Here is a 21,483-nt window from a genome sequence, read left to right on the forward strand (position 1 = left end):
GTTTCAGCAACAATATGGACACTGTGATTTCTTAAAGTCTATTTATTATTTTTTTCATTGGAATTTCAGTGGTATAAAAGTGCTCTAAAACCTTTCATTTTAAAGGAATTTATCATGATCCTGTAGAAAATTCCTCTTGGGTTCATATGAAATTTCAACCCAAAACTATCTTAGAGGAAATATTGGAGGAAGGTGATAAAGAAAATCACATTATCTAGGACTGTATTGATTTTGTTAAATAAATAATCTGAAAATTTGTTTAAAGGTTAAAATGAAAGCCATAGAATTTAAAGGCAAAATTTTTAGGTTCAGAGTCCTTGCAGAATACAGTATCACTTCAGAAAGTATACTTAAATATCCAAGATTCACAATAATACATTCAACTCCCATATTTAATGAGATTCATCCAAACGGTCATAAAAGGAACATGTAGATTTTTGGGAACTCATAAAATATTTTTTTTCCAGACTCTCCCAATAATGTCTCCCACTTTTTTGTGTTCCAAAGACAAAATAAAAAAAAGAAAGAAAATAATGAGATAACCGTAATAATAATACACACTTGTTTAGTACTTTAAAGTTGTCAAAGTTCTTTCCTCACAGCAATCCTGTGAGGGAGGTATTACAAGTATTATATTAACCCCATTTTGTCAGTAGGAAACTGAACGTGACAGTGCTTAAAGGCCACATCACTAATAAATATCAGCTCTAGTATTAGAACCCAGATCTCTTCTAATTATAAAGCCAAACATCTTTCCTCAGGATCTTTAACCTCCTATTGTTCTTACATATTCTAGAAAGTAGTCCTTAGTTGTATTTCACAGCCATTTCTTTCCATTCCACTTTTTTTTTTCAGGCACAGTCCTATTTTGAAGAGAAGTCCCCAGGATCTTGCTTAAGAGATATTATAAGGGGTGGAAATAAAAGACAAAGAACTGCTACTGTAATACTGACTCATTACTGAGACTAAGTGCTACCTGGGGGAACAAAGATCAGTTAGCATTATGAGATAGGAAAAAGTATAAGAAAGAGAGAGCCTAAAACCACTATGAGTTGCTAAGAACTAAGTGCATGCCCTTACTTATTAAATGATAACATAATAATGTAAATATGAGCTAGGTTCCTACTCTCTTATTGGTAGGATATTAGTCAGGATTCAAAGCTCTGTTAACAGGGTTAATCAGATTCAGTGATTCCAGAAGGAAAGTTCCACAAACAGACTGGTTAACTCACAAAGCACACTTTTATAGTCAATAGCTTTTACAAACTAGCCTGAAGTTCTTTTAATAGGTCTCCCTGTCGCTCCCACTGAGTGAGGAGAAAAAGTCCTATATCCAGAGCTATAATACGATATCAGGAAAATCGTGCTACCTCTGTGGGTCTTAAGAAATCTTATCAACGCTTTGGCCTACCATGTTTACAGAGAATCTCTGTTGAAGCCTGTTACCCAACTCCTTACAGAAAGGTGATGGACTCAAAGTAAAGGAAAAAATATATATATTGTTGGATATTATCGCTATGTGGATTCATTTTGCTTCATTATGCTTATTTGTTACAAAGATTTTACCCCACCCCCCAATTTTTGATTGGGACAAGATTGAGGGGCGTGTAAGAGTAGTAACAGTAATACAAATAAGAGGGCCACTGAAACATATTTTCTTTTTATTATGCACAGAAAATAACAGAGAGATGTTTATAAGAAAGCATAGAGAAGTGGACAGATTAGAAAGTAAAGAAGAATTTGTTATATACTTTTAAACAAGTAGTATGAAAAACAGATTTATGATCTCATATAAAGTGCATTTTGTGTTCTGTACTAAAGATGAAAATGTTCTTCTGGGGGGGCATTTAAGTTCAAAATAAAAAAATAAATTAAAAACATTTAAAATTGCTATTACAATCAGACAGCAAAGTGAAAATAGAAAGATCCCACTAGTAGCCTCTTGAAAGAAACACCAAAATGAAAACTCCCAGGAACATCATAGCCAAAATCGGGAGCTTTAAGGTCAAAGAAAAAATAGCATCATCAGTCAGAAAGAAAGAGTTTAAGTACCAAGAATCCACAGACAAATCAGACAAGACTTGGCAATTATAAAGGAAGGGAAAACTTGAAATATGATATTCCAGCAGCCAAAAGATAAAGGCTTACAACTAAGAAAAACTTACCCAGAAAAACTTAAGTATAATCTCAGGGGAGAAGAGGAGGAGGGAGAGAATGGGAAGGGAGGGAGAATGGATCTTTAATAAAATAGAGTACTTCTAAGTAGTGTTGTTGCAAAACTGAATGGATACTTTGAAATGCGAACACAGGAAATATAGAAAAGTAAAATCCATTTGAGTAACTAGGAATTTATGATGATGAAATGTTTATAACATAGTAGGCAGAAAAGAAACAAGGCTCTCCTCAGAACCCTGTTTTAAAAGGTCATAGAGAGGGCCTGGGAACAGTTTAAGGAAAAAAAATACATTAGAAAAGAAAGAGTGGTTGAACTTCATTCACTTAATCACAGACATGAAAAGAAGACTACATAAACCTTCAGGAAGAGTTTGGGGAACGGGCTAAACATGAACTTCCTCTTCATGAGAGCTGGACAAAGGACAGTTGACTATATACACACAATAGAATGGTGTAGAAATACGTTAAATGGGAAAGGGAATAAGGGATGAAGGAGGTTATATTCTAGGAGGAATTAGTTATCAGCAAAACAAAATCCATCTTCAGACAATAAAAGGGAAAATCAAAGGAAAGAAAGGGTAAGAATCTGTGACTGGGAACTGGGCAGGGTAAAGAGAACTGGAATATTGCAATGGAAGCAGATTGCATAAAATATAGATCACTAGGACTGAGCACACGCTTCTCCTGTAAAGAAAAAGAGTAAAAACAAAAACAATAGGGAATGTAACTAAAAAAACCTAAAAAACAACAAATATAAAAACTTCAACTAGAGACCGCTGAAATTAAAAGCAAAAACTTTTGAACTGATAAAACTACAGGTTATTTTAAAAAATAAAACCAATAAAATAAATAAACCATTGGCTAGCCTCCTCAAGAGGTGAGCAGGGTGATTGTGGAGGAGGGCACCCAGCTGTCCATATGAAAAATGAATTTAGATAAATCACACAAAATGAAAACAAAATAAAGGAAATTATTTTTAAAAAACTATTTGGTCCAATGATACCGCACCCCCAAAAGCTGAAAATTTAAATAAAATAGATGAATAGCTACAAAAAATATTAAATACCCAGATTATCATAAGAAATAAATAAGCAATCCACTTTTAAAAAGAGAAATTAAGCAAACTATAAATGAGCTTCCAAAAGAGGAAAAGAAAAACTCTAAAAGTACATGATATTACAATAAATTCTATCAAACATTCAAAGAATAATTGATTCCTATGTTACATAAACTGTTTGCAAAAATAGGAAAAGAAGAAATTCTGTCAATTCCTCCTAAGACACAAATATGGCCCAAACCAAGGAGACAAATTAGAGAAAAATCTATAGACCAACATTTCTAAGAAATATAAATATACATTTTAAATAAAATATTAGTGAATACACTATAGCAACATATCAAAAAAATTAACTACATATTATGACAAGGTATAACAAGCTAGGGATACAAGGTTGGTTCAATACAGGAAAATTATAAATATACACATTATTAGTAAAAAGCACAAAATCACTTGATTATATCAAGAGATGTAGGGAAAAAAAGCTATTGACAGATAGTTCCATTAAAGACATTAAAAAGCATAGAAATAAATGGACCTTTCCTTTATTTAAGTAGTATCTATCTAAAACCAAGAGCCTTTCCAGGCTACACTGTTGACCTATACCCATAGGACTTTCTCAACTATGCCATAGAAACCTTTTCATCCTAGTAGATCACTGCAGCCCTGGACAGCTCACATTGGTACACCTCTGACTCTTCTCCATAGGATTTTCTCTGAAATACCATAGAAATCTCTTTACCCTAGAAGCTCACTCTACCCCTCACTACTTCTTACATTACAAGTATCATCTCACTCTGAGGTCTCTCCCTCTGATTGGCTGGTTGCTATCAGAACCTCCCTTTTAAGGAGGAAACCCAGGTCAGCCATGTTTTAATTCCTCCCAAGGCTGCACTGTTAATAATTCACTGGACTTTCTTTTCCTTGTCCCAATATACCTATTTAGACCAAAATTTCCTATCATAGACCACATGCCTGTTCTGAATACCTTCACTCCCCCCTCCCTAGTTCCCAGACATTTTTTATGGATTGTCTTCCCCATTAGAATATAAAACTCCTGAACTAGAAGTAGAATAGGAAAATATATACTGTATCCATAATAGAATACATAGAAAGAATAATAAAATGAAGGCGGGAACTATATTTTACTCAGCTTGCATTTGTATTCTCAGCACTTAGCACAGTACCTAGAACACAATAAAGTGCTTAATAAATGCTTGTTGATGATTTGACTTGAGAAGAGTTGGCATTATATGTAATTGAGATAAGCCAGAAGCCTTTTCAATAAGATGGGGAAAGTAAAGCAAATAGATCTATTATCACCTCTATTATTCAACATGTTGAATGCTAGGTATAACAATAATAAGAGAAAAAGAAATTGAGAAAATAAACGGAGACAAGGAGGAAACAAAACTATTTTTTAAATAAAATATTATTGTCTCCATAAAGAACCCGAGAGTCAAGTAAACGTTAAATTGAAACAATAATTCTGACAAAGTAAAAAGATATAAAATAAAACCCATACAAATCATTAGCCTTTCTATATGTTAAAAATGAAATCCAGCAAAAAGAAAGAGAAAGAGAAGTTGCATTCAAAATAACTGCAGAATAAATGAAACATAAAATGGACAATTTTGATTATATGAATTGAAAAATTTTTGTGCAAATCGATGCTTTAAAATGAGAAGGGAAGTAATTAATAGTGAAAGTAAACTCTTTACAGAAAGTTTTTCTCACAAAGCCATGATATTCCAAATACATGAAGATTCTAATATATAATAATGACTGTCATTCCTCTTTAGTTAGACTATATCACATAAATGTAGAAGGGACCCAGGGGACATGATTGTGTGACATCTTCCATTTATGTTCAGCAGCATGTAGGTATCAAGGAAGAAGGCAGAAGATGAAAGCAATCCATGGTCAGGATTTGGACAAGGATGAACAAAGACAGGACTAGGGGTCAAGGAACAAAAAACTCAAGAGTAGAGCAGAATATAGTCAAACTAACAAGCATTAAATACCTACCAGGCATCAGGCATCTGCTTAAGCACTGAGGACACAAAGCAAAGCAATAAAAATAAACAGAGTCAAGGTGACCATGGAGCTCACAGTTCAATGGTGGAATGAGTTCAATACGAAGTTGAATTAGTTAACATTTTCAAAAGAAGAATTTTCACATCAACAGTAATCACATGGAAAGGTTGCTCCAATTCACAAATAAAGAGAAATGCAAGACAAAACAAGTTTGAGTTTCTACACAGCCATCTGTGAAATTACGAAATTCCTAAAGCCCCCCATATTATGTGTGAATTTAACTGCAAGGCATGTGACCCCCACCCTATTTTAGCAAAATAACTCCTTCCTTAAAATAAGGAAGCATATGTTTAATAGTCACCCCACTGGTTCCACCCTGTAGGCGTAAGTTTCATATAGACAAGCTTAAGAGGCCCCAAGGCACTGTCTGAGCTCATACTATGTGTGCACCTCAGATAAAGCTCCAACCCCTTCAACTTGCACATAAAAATCGTACTAAAAACCCATGTTTTTTTTCACTGGCCAGCCAACCTTAGTTACAGCAGACCAGCCATCTTGGTCATTAAGGCTGACTTGCTAGTGGGATTGGGGAGCCTACCTGACTCTGCCCACCAGGAGCCGTGATTCAGCAGCCTTAGTAGGGCCATTCTGTATCCTTGTAAGCATGGACAACTCCTGACAGAAAGCTCCCATCAGTCTTGCCTAGCACTATCCCAGGCCCTAGGCATTCACACCTGCCTTTACAAAAAACATCAAGTATTGTGCGTCACTCCTGACCTGAGTTATTCACAGCAGCAGCACTTCAAGTTTTTGACACATTTAATTGGCAAAAAAGGATGAAAAATGCAAATAATAGATGTCAAAAGGGCTGAGGCAAAGCGCTGTTTGGTAGAGCCGTGAATTGGTTCAAGTGTCCTGGAAAGAAATTTAAAAATTACAGTGTATCTTCCACATTCACATGTTTACCTTTTGTGACTTCAAGCATTCCTGTGATTTTCTTAGCAACCTCATTTTCACTTTTGCATTAGCAATTGTGCGCATTTCAGGTTAAGTGCTGTAGATACATAGTGTGGGAGTGTCAGTAGTAATGTTGAGACCTCACCGGTCTCAATGTCTTCTGACAACAGAAAATAAAATCCCAGTAACCTCTCCCTTGGTTTTCAGAGGGCTGTCAAGGTAGATAGGTTTATAGCAGTACTGTATACAGTACAACACCCTCCCACTGCCATTTGATACAGTGGAAAGAAGGATTCCGATTAAAAAATGTTTTAGTTTTAAAAATTTAATTTGCTGTACAATATAGGTACTATAGATTTCATGTGTTATAAAAAGTGAATTTTATCTGAAGTCAATTTTTAAAAATTGAGATGTTGGCACAAAAGGTCATGGAATTCTAGGGAATTACTAGCAAGAAAAAATGTTTTGCATGTTACCAATTTTATTTTGTATACTGCATTTTATGGGTTATTTCATGGTTACTGTTAGGAAAAGTGCATATTATGAGAATCAATGTTTTGTTATGAAGAACTGTACAGAAAAAGCATAATTTCAGAAATATCTAGTGAAAGATTACAGTTTCTAGTGGTTGTGGGAAATTAGCCCCCTATTTCCCATAGGTATAATGTATCAATATTCTCTTTTTTTCACTTTCACTCTATTTTTCATTTTCTATTTGCCCCCATGAAAGTTGAGGATTGACTGTATGTGACTAAAATGTCCATTTGCTTTGACCCAGAGATCCCACTATTAGCCACATACTTCAAGGAGGTCAAAAATAAAGAGGTCCTTAAACACCAAAATATTCAAAGAAATAAACAAATGGAAACCAAACAGATGTCCATTAACTGGATACTGGTTTAAAAAATTTATATTTCACTGTAACGGAATATTGTTATGCTATATAGGATCATAGAATCATAAATCTAGGGTCAGAAGAGATTTCAGGGCTCTTCTAATATTCACATTCTTATAATACAGCCACATATAGTCACATTCTTATAATATACCCAAGGCTCAGATTCTTAAAATCTAGCCCACTTGCATTAGCAATACAAATGCTTAAATTCCTTAAGAGTCTGGCCAATATGGCAGATCTTTAATAAACCCTGTCTTTGGCTGAAAAAAAAAAAAGAAGAGACTTCAGAAGCCAAGTAGCCCAACCTCTTTATTTAACAGATGAGGAAACTGAAGTTAAGTGATTTAAGGTCATACAGGTAGAGGGCAACAAAGATAGGATTTGAACCCCAGTCCTCTGATTCCAAAGACAATGTTCTTTTCCCTATTCCATACTGTCCTCAAAGGTGCTGAACTCAGATTTAGGAAGGAGTGGGTTCAAATCCCACCTCAGATATTTAATAGCTGTCTGACTTTAGGCAAGTCATTTAATCTCTCTAAGCCTCAGTTTCTTCATCAATAAAACTGGGGATATAATAGTACCTACCTGACAGAGTTGTTATAATAATGAAATAATAATATGAAAAGTGCATTTATATGTGTGTATGTGTATACATATATAAAATCTGCAGAACTGTGACATTACCTATTGGTGATATGTGTCACCCTCTTAATTGGATAAACTGCAGTTTAACTGTCTATCTGTATCCTGTGCTACACATGCACATACATATGTATGTCTACATATATATATATATATATATATATGGATGTATAAATATATACATTCATATAAACACATATACACACAGAAGATTTTTTTACAAAGCAGTTTTGGGCAAGGTTAGGTAGGGCACTAGTCAGGAAAAGATACGTAAAAAAAAAGAAAGAAGGAGGACACTGCACACTTAAATTGTTACAAAGGAAAGAATGTATCCTTTAAGTATAGCCATTTATACTCTACCAATCTTCTTTCTCACTTAGTTGATCAACATGTGTTAAACTCCTAACACATAAAGAAAAGGAGGTAAGTTCCTGGAACTATTCAAAGTCCTGTGAGTTTTCCCTTTGTAATCTTAAAGTGATTGAAAGAAAGGTTGTTGTTTGCTGTTGTCATTGGTCGCTCTTTGTTCTTTAGAGGACCATGACATCAAGGGACATGATGCCTTGGCATGTAAGTGAATTGGATTTAAGTGAGGAAGGGTTGTGCAAAGTCACCAGCCTTACTTTCTCCTCTGGAGCCATCTGAGTGTAGTCAAGAGATATACATCAGGACCACTGGAGATGGCCCTGGGGAGACCTTGGCCTTTTTAAGCTAAGGTCTTTAAATGGTCTGTGTTTGACTGAGGCAACACCCATTCAGTTATTAAGGCTAGGTAAGAAATAAGGCAGAGAATGGACTCTTTAGCTAGTAAAAACAAAAACAAAAACAAAACAAAAAAACAGTCTGAACAGTGAAGGCCCTCAGGGTTTCTGGCCAAAATAGAAATAATTGCAATTTATATTCATCTGAGCAAAACAAACAAATAAACAAAAAATTCCAAAATTAGAAAATAAACAAAGATAACAAACACAGATAACAAACCAATATCAGTAATAAGCTTATACACTCTAAATGCCTTAGCATCCAAATTCAATTCCATTCAATTAAATAAACATTTGTCAAGTGCCTACTATGTACCAGGGACTGAGCTAAGCAGCGGGAATATAAAAAGAGGCAAAAGAGAGTCTCTGCCCTCAAAGAGTTTACAGTCTAATGGGGGAGACAAACAAACATATGCAAAGCAAATAGACAAAGGATAAAGAGGAAATAATGAAAGGAAGGCACTGGAGTTGAGGGTTTTAGCAAGGCTTCTTGTAGGAGGTGGGACTTCAATTGGGACTCAAAGGAATCCAGGGAGGGTGATGGTCAGATTGGAGGAGGAAGAGTGTTCCAGGCATGGGGTACAGCCAGAGAGAATGCCTGGAGCTAAGGGATGGAGTGTCTTATGCATGGAACAGCAAGGAGACCAGTGTCCCTGGATCAGAAAGTAAGTTCTAGGCTTTAAGGTTTAAGACAACTGGAATGGTAGGAGGGGGCTAGGTTACGAAGGGCTTTGAATGCCAAACAATTTTCTGTATGTGTTCCTGGAGGCAATAGGAAACCAACAGAGTTTATTTAGTGCTGAGGAGGTCTGGGGGATGACATGACCAGACATGTTTTAGGAAAACCACTTTAGCAGCTAAATGGAGAAGGTATTGGAGTGGGGAGAGAGGCAGGCAGACTGACCTATCAGCAGGCTATTGTAGTAATCAAGGCAGGAGGTAATGAGGGTCTGAATTAGAGTGGTTGAAGCATCAAAGGAGAGAAGGGAGCATATGTGCAAGATGTTGCAGAGCCTGAAATCTGCAGGTCTTTTAAACAGTTTGGATATGTGGGGTGAGACATAGTGAAGAGTCCAGGATGACTCCTAGGTTGTGAGCCTGAGGGACTGGGAAGATGGTACTCTCCAGCAATAAGGAAGGTTGCAGGGGATGATAAGAAATTCTGTTTTGGACATATTGAGTTTAAGATATCTACTGCACATCCAGTTTGAGATATCTGAAAGGTAATTAGAGATGTGAGGTTGGAGGTCAGCACAGAGATTGGGGCAGGAAAGGTAGATTTGAGATCCATGGGAGCTGATGAGATCACCAAGTGAAGTAGTATAGAGGGAGAAGAGAAGACAGCCCAGGATAGTACCCTGAGGGATACCTGAGGTTAGAGAATGTGATCTGGAGGAGGTTCCAGCAAAGGAGACAGAGAAGGAGCTGTCAGAGAGGCAAGAGGAAGAACGGGAGAGAATAGTGCCTCAAAACCTGGAGAGAAGTGAGAATCAAGGAGGAAAGTGATCCCCCGTGCCAAAGGCTATAGAGAGGTCAAGAAGAATGAAGACCGAGTAAAGGCCATTGCATTTGGCAACTAGGAGATTGGGAGCAAGTTTCATAGAATAATGTCGCAGCCATAATGTAAAGAGTTAAGAAAAGAGCAAGAGGAGAGAAACTGGAGGCACCTATTATACATTGCCTTTTCAAGGAGTTCAGCTAAAAAGGGCAGAAATGTTATGGGATGATAGTTAGTGGGGATGGAAGGACTAAGTGAGGGTTTTTTGGGGATAAGGGAGACGGGCATGTTTACAGGCAATAAGAAATGAGCTAGCAGCAAGAGAGAGATTGAAAATAATCAAGAGTGGGGATAATAGAGGGGGCAATTTGTTGAAGAAGATAGGATGTAATGGGACCTCTTGAACAGGTAGAAGGGTTAACTTTGATAAGGAGTAAGGACACTTCAACATGTGAGACTGAGCAGAAGGAGGAGACAGTGGCAGAAGGCACATAAATGATAGGAGATGAGGAAGAGAAGAGAAGGAGTTCACAAGGAACAGCCTCAATTTTTTCTGTAAAATATGAGGCAAGGTTCTCAGCTGAGAATGTGGGAGGAAGGAGAGCCATAGGGAGAAAGGATGCTGTGGAGATCAGGCAAGTAAGTCGATTAGGGAGGTGTAGAAAGATGAAGATTGCCTAGCAGCAGTGAGGGCCCAGTTGCAGTCATATAACATAAATTTGCCATGGATCTAGTCAAAACAGTTGCATGATTTTTTCTACTTTCATCCAATAACATGTGTAGAACCAGAGGTAGCCAATGGTGGGAGTGATTCAAGGCTGAGGTTTGACAATGCACAACTGGTAATATGATATGAGGTTAGGGATCCAAGAAAAGAACACACCGTAGAGCTGACACGGTTCACCACGGGGCTAAGATGGGAAAAAAGAAGAGAGTGACTAGTGCAGGGGTGATGGCCTTGGAGAGAACTAAGGGGTAAGGGAGTGCAGAGATAGATGAAGAGTACCCTATTCTTCTCCTCTGGCATGGGAAGGCAGAAGGAGAAGTTGAAAGTCAACACACTTTGGTTAGATAAAGGAATTTCAGAGTTCTTGAACTTAGAAATGGCACATTTATAGGTGATTGCTAGATTTAAGGAATAGCCATCTTTGGTAGGGGCAGCTGAGGTAGGGGAGAGGAGTAGGTCATAGGAAGTGAATAAGTTGAGGAACTGAGTGGTTAGGATATTTGAGAAGTATCAGTATGTACATTGAAATCTCCTAGTACAAGGGCAGGGGTATGAGGAGAGAAAGATTGTGAGCCACTTACTGAACTCATACAGGAGGTAACCTGGAGGTCTGTAAACAACAGCTACCAGGACTGTGATTGGGTAGAAGACTGGATTGTATGGACCTCAAAGGAGAAGAGGTTACTGAATGAGGGAGGTATGGGGAGAGATGCCCAGGGGGATACAGCCAGTACATGTCAAACATGGAACTTGAACCCAAGTCTTCCTGGCTACAAACCTAGCACTCTATCCACACAACACTATCTCTCTACTACCTTCTCATAGGGTTCTTATAAGAAAACAACTTTGTAAACTTTAAAGTGTTCCACAAATGGAAGTTATTATTATAGCATTGGGTTCACCATCACAGGAAGTTCATACTCCTACATTTCAATTTCAGTCTAATCATTTTATACTTAAGATTCTTGTTTTTGTTCAGGCTTTTCCAACTCTTCATGACCCCATTTGGGGTTTTCTTGGCAAAGATACTGGAGTGGTTTGCCATTTCTGTGTCCAGCTCATTTTGCAGATGAGGCAAACAGGGTTAAGTGACTTGCCCAGGGTCACATGGCTAGTAAGTGTCTGAGGCCAGATTTTAAGTCAGATCTTCCTGACTCTGGGCCCAGTGCTCTATCCACTGTGCCACTTTGCTGTGCTTTTATACTTAAAAATTATATACTCTATAAAAGAATATTTTAGGATTATGGAAAATCAATTTTAAACCACCTCTAAAAGACACAGGACCCCCAAATTGAAACTTATAATAAAAATTATCTACAGTTTTCATTTGATCCAGTAAAAAAACTCAAAACACAAAACAACATTATTACACTCTATTGTTTTTCACAACATACCAAAACTAAACCAAAAAGAATCAATCAAACCAAACCTCTAAAGACTCATGTTATCCACCTCCCCCAGATGTGAATAAATTTCAACTCTAGGTCCCTTCAAAGGGTTCCTGGGACATAAGCAAAGTTATGTAACAAAACTGGTAGAAATTCTTTTCACGAGAAGAGGAAAATACTAGATATATTTTACTTAGGGACTAGTGCCACCAAAAAAAAGTTTTAACTTAAAACAAACAAACAAATAAATAAATAAATGAATAGATAAATAAATAAATAAACAAATATATAATAAATGTCACTAGGAAACATCTTAAAGTCAAAATATTACTAATCTTCACTTTATCTAATATTCACACCTTGGAACTGACTTCTCAGGGAAATAAGAAAATAATAAGACTGTAACTTAATTTTCATTGTTTCAGTGTCTTTAAATATGCTAATGTCAATGTCTAGAATTTGCTGTGGCCATTTTCAACTGTTCATTTAGAACACATCATGATAAGATACTTTCTGCTTAAATTCCTAAAGTCATTTCCTTCATGTGCCACAAGGCAAACTTTTTTGGCCTTTAATTGTACAATTCACCTTTTTTTTAAAGTAGGAAAAAAACCCATAATATTCATAGCAAAACTGTAAACCCTAAAACAATCTCAAACATATTTCACATTAAAAGCTGTTGAAGTACAATGATTTAAAAACTCTAAATTATTACAATAATTTTCTGAAAAAGGTAATTCTGACTTTTAGGTGCTATTTACATATTAATGAAAATAACACTTGTTTTGCGGGGGGTTTTTTACTAAACTTAAAAAAGAAAGCAACTATAAACATAAAAATAATCACTCTGGATTAAAACTTTTCATCAGATCTATTTTGGTATAGTCATTAGAAGTCAATTGAAATTCTAACAGAGTAACTAAAATATCTAGTCTTTATTGACAAAGCAGCTAAACATTCTTGTTTTTCATAACTACAGATCATAGATTCAGCAGCAGTCTTAGAGATCTTCCGTCTAATCTAATTTTTCATTTTATAGATAAGGAAACTGAGGCTTTTGAGAGAAGTGACTGACTCAAGGTCACAGAATCAGGATTTGAACTTGGATCCTGTGACCGCTAGGTCATCACCCTGCCAGGGATCATAGAAATGTTTAAGTACTGCTCCTGACTAAGCAGCCTATTCAAACCCAAAGCCTATAATATAATCCGTTTACATTAGAGAAAAGTGAAAAGCCTGGGTGGGGAAAAGGGGGCGGAGGGAAGGGTGGAGGTAGCAAGGGGAGAAAAGCCAGGGAGAGAAGAGAGCTCTTATTACTTGGCATCTTCTCCTAACTTAGCAACAGTGTAAAGAACAGCCAATGGGAACTTGCTTTCTCTAGATAATGCATCATAACTGAGGTTACTATAGTGCATTGACCGAAAGTAACACCCTACTTAAGGCAGAGAGAGAAATCCTGGTCTAGGCATGCGGCAGCAATCTGCTGCAGTGCACCTGATCATGAAAGAACAGACTTTTCACTAATTTCTCCCTCTAAAGATTATCACAAAATTAAGAAGAAAATTCTACTTCTGATCATTCACAATTCAGATCTCTCAAAGAAGGAAATCTTTCTGGCAGTCCACATCAGAGACACAAGCAAATATATGTCTTGTTTAAATGGAAGTTGCTTGAAAGCATGTGTAACCATATCCTAGTAGAGAATTAGAAGGTATTTATCTCTTAAATCCATTTAAACATTCTGACAAATTGAGAAGAAAAAAGAATCCCAGTGATTTCTTTCCTGCTTTTCAAACAAAGGAAAACAGAGCTGTCTAGCACAAAGGAAAAGGTAGTTTGAAGAAAATGAGAAAAAGGTCATGAGAAAAGGAGAAGGAATTTAGTAAAACAAGCTATGAGGAAGCTTTCTGCTATAAACTCCAGAGGTCAGAAAAAGGAAAATAAAGACATATGAGAGGAATACAGATCTCCTAGGAGTTATGTAGGATAGCTCAACTGACAAGAAGTTTCTAATTCAGCTAAATACCTAGGTTTTGTTCAATTTCTCCAAGTGGCAAATTTTCTAATTAGGAATGTGTTTTTGTTCTGTTTTAAGAAGCATCTTCAAAAAATTTTATTTATTTTATTTTTAATTTATGTAATAAAGCATTTTTATGATAGTATAATTTTTAAAAAAGATGACTGTACATGAAACTGCAAATCTATTATGTACAACTTGCTATTCCTTTTAAACATATAATAAATTTATCATGTAAATTTTTTTTCCTTTTTTTATCCCTCCCCCATGCCCTAGACATGTCTACCATTAGACACAAATTTAGAATAATTAACAAATAAAGAAACATTTATTAAGCATTTACTATGTGCTAGTCATTATGCTAAGTGCTGAGGAAAAGAAGGAAAAGAAAGGTAACTCTTGCTCCTGCTTCTGCTTTTCTATGTGGAAAGACTACACATAAAGGAAAGCTGAAAAACTAGAGAGGGGTAGGAAAAGTCCCCAGATGGGGGCATGATTGGTTGTTGTTCATGCTCAAAGAGGACCAAAATGACATTACTATGTTGGGGTCAATGTGCAGTTTGTCCAACTGTGATTGATCAGACCAATATGAGTTCATAAGGCTCTATCACAGGTTGAGCACAAATAGTCCATGTGAACATTTGGGGTAGAGATGTCTCTAAATTTGCACATCTCATGTTTCTTTTGAGCTACTACAATTCTCATTTGATCATAGAGCATAGCACCTTCTCTGATGTAGGCACACGATGCTGGGCAGTTCTCTGCCAGGTCTCCCATATCTCACAACCCTGAAAATGTACTTGTATTGCTTCTTCTGGCCTCCATTGCACATTTGCCTTGTATGTGTTCTCCATGAAATAGTCTTTTAGGCAAATGAATATTTGGCATTCAGACAACATGACCAGCCCATCAGAGTTGAGCTCTTTGCAGTACAGTTTGAATGCTTGGCAGTTCAGCTAGAGAAAGGACCTCAGTGTCCAGCACCTTATCTTGCCAGATGATCTTCAGAATCTTCCCAAGGCAAATGGAATGGAAGAAATTCTATTTCCTGGCATGGCACTGGTATGCTGTCCAGGCTTCACAGGCATACAACAATGAGGTCAGAACAACAGCTCTGCAGACCTTCAATTTGGTAAGCACCCTAATACCTCTTCTCTCCACACTTTCCTTCAGAAACTTCTAAACACTGAGCTAGCTCTGGTATGTGTGCACCAACTTCATCATTTCTGTGGACATCCCTGGAAAGTATACTGCCAACATAAATAAATTTGTCCACAGCATTCAAAATTTTTCCATTTGCTGTAATCAATGGTTCCATGTGTGGATGGTGTGGTGCTGGCTGATGGAGAACATCTGTTTTCTTGGTGTTACTTGTAGGGCCAAAATTAGCACAAACGTCAGAGAATCAATCCACACTCCGTTGCATCTCAACCTCAGAGACTGCGTTGAGTGCACAATCATCTGTAAACAAAAAGTCATGTACCAATTTTTCCTCCCCTTTAGTCTTGGCTTGTAGCCTTTTCAAGTTATATGATTTACCATCCATCCAGTAGCTGTCCTAGGAGCTGTTTTCATCCTCTTTGAAGGCATCTGACAACATTGCTGAAAACATCATGCTAAAAAGCATGGAAGCAAATATACAGCCCTGCTTCATTCCACTGGTGAGTAGGAAAGTACAAGAGCATCATCCATTATTCAGAATCCGTGTAAGCATGCTGTCACGGAACTGGCATACAATACTAATGAACTTAGCAACCTGGTGAGAAATGAAGAGATAGCTGGCCTGGACACCCCACTTAAATGGAGGTTCTGGGAGTAATCATTCAATCAGAGGGAGGGGCCTAAGAGGTAGAGGGTACTTCCAATGTGGGAATTCCAGGCTGAAGTGATCTTTTCAGTATAAAGAGGCTGATTATGTCTTATTAGCATTTGGGGTTAAGGTTGATGCCCCTTTGTCTCAGTCCTAAGGATTCACATCAAGTAAAGGGACTAGATATAATGTAACCTCAGAGAAGAAAGGAGAAGCCATGTTTGTGGAAGTGATAGGGAGTCAGATTTCAGGTCGATATAAGCAAGAATCTTCTAACACTTAGAATCGATCCAAAATGGAAGGGGTTTCTGCATGACATAGTGGGTTTTCAGCCACTTTCAAATAAGGCCTAGAGGGCCATCTGTCAGGGACCTTGTATTGTAGGAATTCCTGTATTGGGTGTAAGGTTATATTAATTGACCTTTGCTGTGCTTTCCAACTCAGCTTTTGATTCCAATCAAGTCTCATTTGAAAACTGTCACAATCTTCTGAGTCATTTTGTTCTGTACCAATTTAGAAGCCATGGCACTTACTCAAATGGGCATAGTAGCCAACAGTTACTATGTAAGAATTAAGAACCAAAAATATTACAGTACATTTGTCCAGAGGCAATGATACCATATCCTATCAAAATAGGAGTGCCATATTTTTTCAAACCATAATCTCATTAGATATCAGACTTTCTTACTCAATTCCTTTAAGCATAATAGCACAGATAATATAGCATTATTAGCATTAATGATATTAATAATAATAATAGGTAGCATTAGATAGTGTTTTAAGGTTTGTAAAGCTCTTTACAAATACTATGTCATTTTATCTTCAAAATAACCTTTTGAGGTAGGTGCTTTTATTATCCTATTTTACAGAAGAGGAAACTGAAGCAGACAGAGGTTAAATGACTTGCAAAGGATCATACAGGTAATGTGAAGCTCACTTTGAAGTCAAGTCATCCTGACTCCTAGTCCAATACCCTATTCACTGACACCCTTAACAAACTCAAGAGTTGGTAGAGTATATTTTGCCAATAACACACAAGCTCTCTGGCACTAATGTTCATTTTTATTCCTTTAAATAATCTGATCTCTTTATTCTAGAAGTGATTGCCTCCCCAAAAGGGTTAGTAAATAATTTTGTGCCAATTTCTAAATAAAAAGAAGTTTTATACTAAATAAAATGTCACCTGTCCTTATATTTAAACTTGGTGAGTTTAGCTCTTCCATACTAGAAAAATTTTAGATGAAACCGCTGAGTATTGAATATAAAGTCCTAGACTAGAGTCTAAAGGGCTTAGATGAAAAAGAATGGGGGAGAGAGATTAGAGGATAGATAGATAGATAGATAGATAGATAGATAGATAGATAGATAGACAGGGATGTAGATATATCTATAGATATAGATACCCCCCAAGTTAGATACTATAGTATAGGCTCAAAGAAGGAAGAAGAATAGCAACTGAAACATACAGAAATTCAGAGGAGGCAAAATCTAAGAAAATGCAGTCAGTAGTAAAACCCATGGCCTCAAATGTCTATACAGAAATGCTCAAAGTTTAGACAAGAACAAAGAGGCACTAATGAAAGAAGATAAAACTCATGACTATATTGTGACCAGACCATGGATCTGGTTGTATATCTTTATTTAAAAGAAATAGCATACATCGGGGTGGGGAACCTGCAGCCTTAAGGCCATATGTGGCCTTCTAGGTCCTTTTGACTGAATCCAAATTTTACATAACAAATCCTTTTAATTTGCAAAATTTGTAAAATTATAAAATTTGGATTTAGTCAAAAGGCCACATTTAAAGACCTAGAAGGCCACATGTGACCTTAAGGCCACAGGTTCCCCACCCCTGGCATAGGTAAAAGGGAGGCTGGGGAAGAATTGTATATTAACAATGTGAAGAAATCCAGCAGAAGAGTATGATGAATATTTAGGTGAAGGTCAGAGTAGTTGGAAAAGGAAATGACTTTGTATCTTTCTTTCCAGGTCACTTGGACAGAAAGAAGAAACAAAGGAATTTTTAAAAATCAATCATAAGCCCAGTAAAGGGGAAAGATTTGATCTATGGATTTCTTCTTCATTCCCCTCTCTTCTCCTCCTGCATCTATCAAAAGCAGGCCAGCTAATAACTTCATTAATTGCGTTAGTGATAAATTAATCCTTCAAAAGTTGGCAGAAACAGAAAGAGGAAATGCCATTTGGGATCTCATTCTCACTAGCAGGTAGATGGAGTAGAAATGGGGTATGGGAGGAAGAAAACTTTTTTTTTGGTTAATACAAATTATTTTTTTAAAGTGATGGGGGAAGATGAAGGAAATGACCATTTCTTCCTAGAGTTTGTTATAGAGGAGGAGAGAAAATCTGGGCAGTATAATGATGTACCCTAGATGTGGGGAAGGCAATGTCAAAGGGTTCAAATAAAATGTAGGTAAAGTCCCCTGGAGTAAAATGCTTCAGGGAAAATTAACCAGGAAGGTTGAGTGATACTTAAGAACAAAATTCTAAAGAGACAATTCCAGTGAGAAGAAAAAATGGGGTTTGTTCGTAGGGACAAACATGGACACACAGAGAACTCAACAACCAATTTGGATTTTAAAAGGAAATATTCAGAAGAAAGGAGAAAAGACAAGTAATAGAGAATCAATATAGGAATTTATCACATTTCTTTAAAAATAGAATGAAGAATGCTGCAGTTCATAATGATCTGAGGCTGGGGAGAAAAGCCACAAACAAAGAAAAATTTTTAAGCCATATTAGAAGAAAATAGAAGATTGAAGAAGGGCTAGGACCTTTGCTTGGAGTAGGTAAGACTATGATAAAAGAAAGAGGGAAAGCTGCTTAATTTGCATTTTATTTATTTTCTCTGCAAAGAAGAATTATCTTTGTACTGAAAATGACAACAAAAATGATTAACAGGAAGTTGATAAGTAAGACAACGGGTAATAAGGTGATAAGTAAGTAAGGAAATAATAAGAGAACACCTACCTACCTTGATGAATTGAAATCACCTAGTCTAGAGGGCAGCTAGGTGATGTAGTAGAGTATTGGGCCTGGAGTAAGGAAGACTCCTTTTCCTGAGTTCAAATCTGTCCTCAGACATTTACTAGCTTTGGGACCCTGGACAAGTCACTTAACCCTGTTTGTCTCAGTTTCCTTATCTGTAAAATCAGCTGGAGAAGGAAAACAAAACACTTCAGTATCTTTGCCAAGAAAAACCCAAAATTGGGTCATGAAGAGTCACAAACAACTAAACAACAACAACCTAGATGTTCTTCATTCTCAAGTTCTGAATGAACTAGAAGATGTGACTGTTAAGAGTGCTCCATGATATTTGAAAGAACAGAGAAACAGTAGAGGTACTACAAATTGAGAAGAGCAAAGTCTCATTAAAAAAGTAAGAGAATAAGGTCTGCAAACCATAGTACTGTGAGCTTTACTTCAAATACCTGGGGGACTAGAATGCATCATTAAAATATCTAGAACAGGATAGCTAACACACTGGATGACAGTTCGGACCCAAAAGGATCTTGAGAATCTAATAAGATGAAATCCAATAGGGATAAATGCAAAGTAACACTTGGGCATAAGAAAATCAACTTCATGATTATAAAATGTGAGGGGCATGCTTAAACAGTGGTTGTTCTGAAAAAAGATGTCCCAATTTCAAGTTCAAAATGAAATATCCATGTGAGGGAGTAGCCCTTGATAGGCTAAGCCTGACTTAATCTAGTCCCTTGTAATTTAGGCCGGATACTAGAAAGAAGTGAATCGTTCACAGGTCATTTAACAGTTAACAACAGAGGTTTGCTTAGCCATAACAAAAGCGGGACAATCAACAAGGATATTTGGTGAGGATGCCACTTTGATCCAGGCAGGGGCACACAGCTTCCTTTATTAGTCATGCTGTGGTTCCATAGACAGAAGCCTCAGAGAGGGACCTGAAGCTCCCAGTGGCCTTTCTTACTTAGGCAAACAGGAAGCCATATCAACAGCCGAGCCAGTCTCCTGAGCCAATTAACTCTCAAGATGAATTTCAGTACCTCTTGAAGAAAAATAGCAGCATAACCTGCTTGGGGTAGGGCCTCAGAAAAAGCCAGCCATCCTCTTATCACACAGCCAAAAAGAGCTAACACAATATTGGGCTACATTAGGAATATCAAAGCTTCAAGGAATAGGGTGATAATAGTTTCACTCTACTAGGTCTTCATTATACCTTACATAGAATTTCATTTTCTGTTCTGGGCATCATGGTGTAGGAAGGACATTGATAAGTTTCAGATAGGGTCCTTAGGAGGGCAATCATGATGGTAAAGAGCCTCAAGCCCATGCCATGGGAGCACTAGTTGAAGGAACTGGGTATGTTTAGCCTGGAGAAGAGAAGACAGGATGACTGTCTTCACATATCTGAAGGGACCATCTCACACCTATCAGAAATTGCAAATGCTCGAGGGCATGAGGAAAATACACTAATATTTTAGTATGGAGTAGTGAACTGGCCTAACCATTATGAAGAATAATTTGGAACTAAGCCCAAAGGGCTATAAAACTGCGCATACCCTTTGGCCCAACAATATCACTACCAGGTCTATACCTCAAAGAGATCAAAGGAAAAGGAAAAGGACCTATATATACAAAAATATTTATAGCAGCTCTTTTTGTGGCAGCAAAGAATTAGAAATTGAGGGGACGTTCATCAATAGGGGAATGTTTGAACAAGTTGTGGCATATGATTTTGATGGAGTACTATTGTGCTATAAGAAATGACGAAGGGGTGGTTCCAGGAAAAAAAAATAGGGCAAAAAAATGAACAGATGCAAAGTGAAGTAAGAAGAACTGGAGATGTCAAAATCTGACATGAAATGCCAGTGCCATGAATTACTCAGGTGCATTGAGGACCGATGCAGAATACATGATGTTTATTGTAAAAGCAGGTGTAAATGCCTAGGGCCAGGGATGGTGTAGGGTAAGACTGATGCGAGCTGTCTACAAGGAGCTGTCCATGCTTACAAGAGTACAGGATCACCTCAGTAAGGCTACTTGGATCATGGCTCCCCTTCAGCAAAGTCAGTGGAGCTCTTCTATCTCACTACTAAGTCAGCCTTAGTGGTCAAGCTGAGTGGTCTGCTCTGGCTAAGGTTGACTCACCAGTGGGAGCTTTTTATACAGCTTTTAGAAGGGTGTAGTTATGCACAAGGGGAGAGATTGAAGCTTAATTTGGGGTACACACACAGTGTGAGCTCAGATGGTGCCTTGGGGCCCCTTAAGTTTGTCTATATGAAATTTATGCCTAGAGGGGTGAACCCTAATGGGTGTGAGTATGAAACATATGCTTCTTTATATTAAGAAAGGAATTATTTTGTCAAGATGGTGGGGCACATGCCTTGCAGTTACATTCACACATAATATGGGGGCTTTAGGAATTTAATTAACAACTCTTTTTGTAAGAGGGGGATCATTACAGAGATCGTTGTGCATAGTAATAGCAATGTTGTAATGATAATCAACTGTTAAAG

At 37.1% G+C, this 21,483-nt stretch overlaps 1 protein-coding gene across 1 annotated transcript in view; it reads right to left on the minus strand.

Moving 5' to 3' along the window:
• The window catches only part of ABCG1 (ATP binding cassette subfamily G member 1), a 110,989-nt gene that overhangs the window by 72,826 nt on the left and 16,680 nt on the right, over positions 1–21,483 (minus strand). The window lies entirely within an intron of this gene.

Source organism: Phascolarctos cinereus, unplaced genomic scaffold, assembly GCF_003287225.1.
Source record: "Phascolarctos cinereus isolate Bilbo 61053 unplaced genomic scaffold, phaCin_HiC Scaffold_726;HRSCAF=1367, whole genome shotgun sequence".
NCBI lineage: Eukaryota > Metazoa > Chordata > Mammalia > Diprotodontia > Phascolarctidae > Phascolarctos > Phascolarctos cinereus.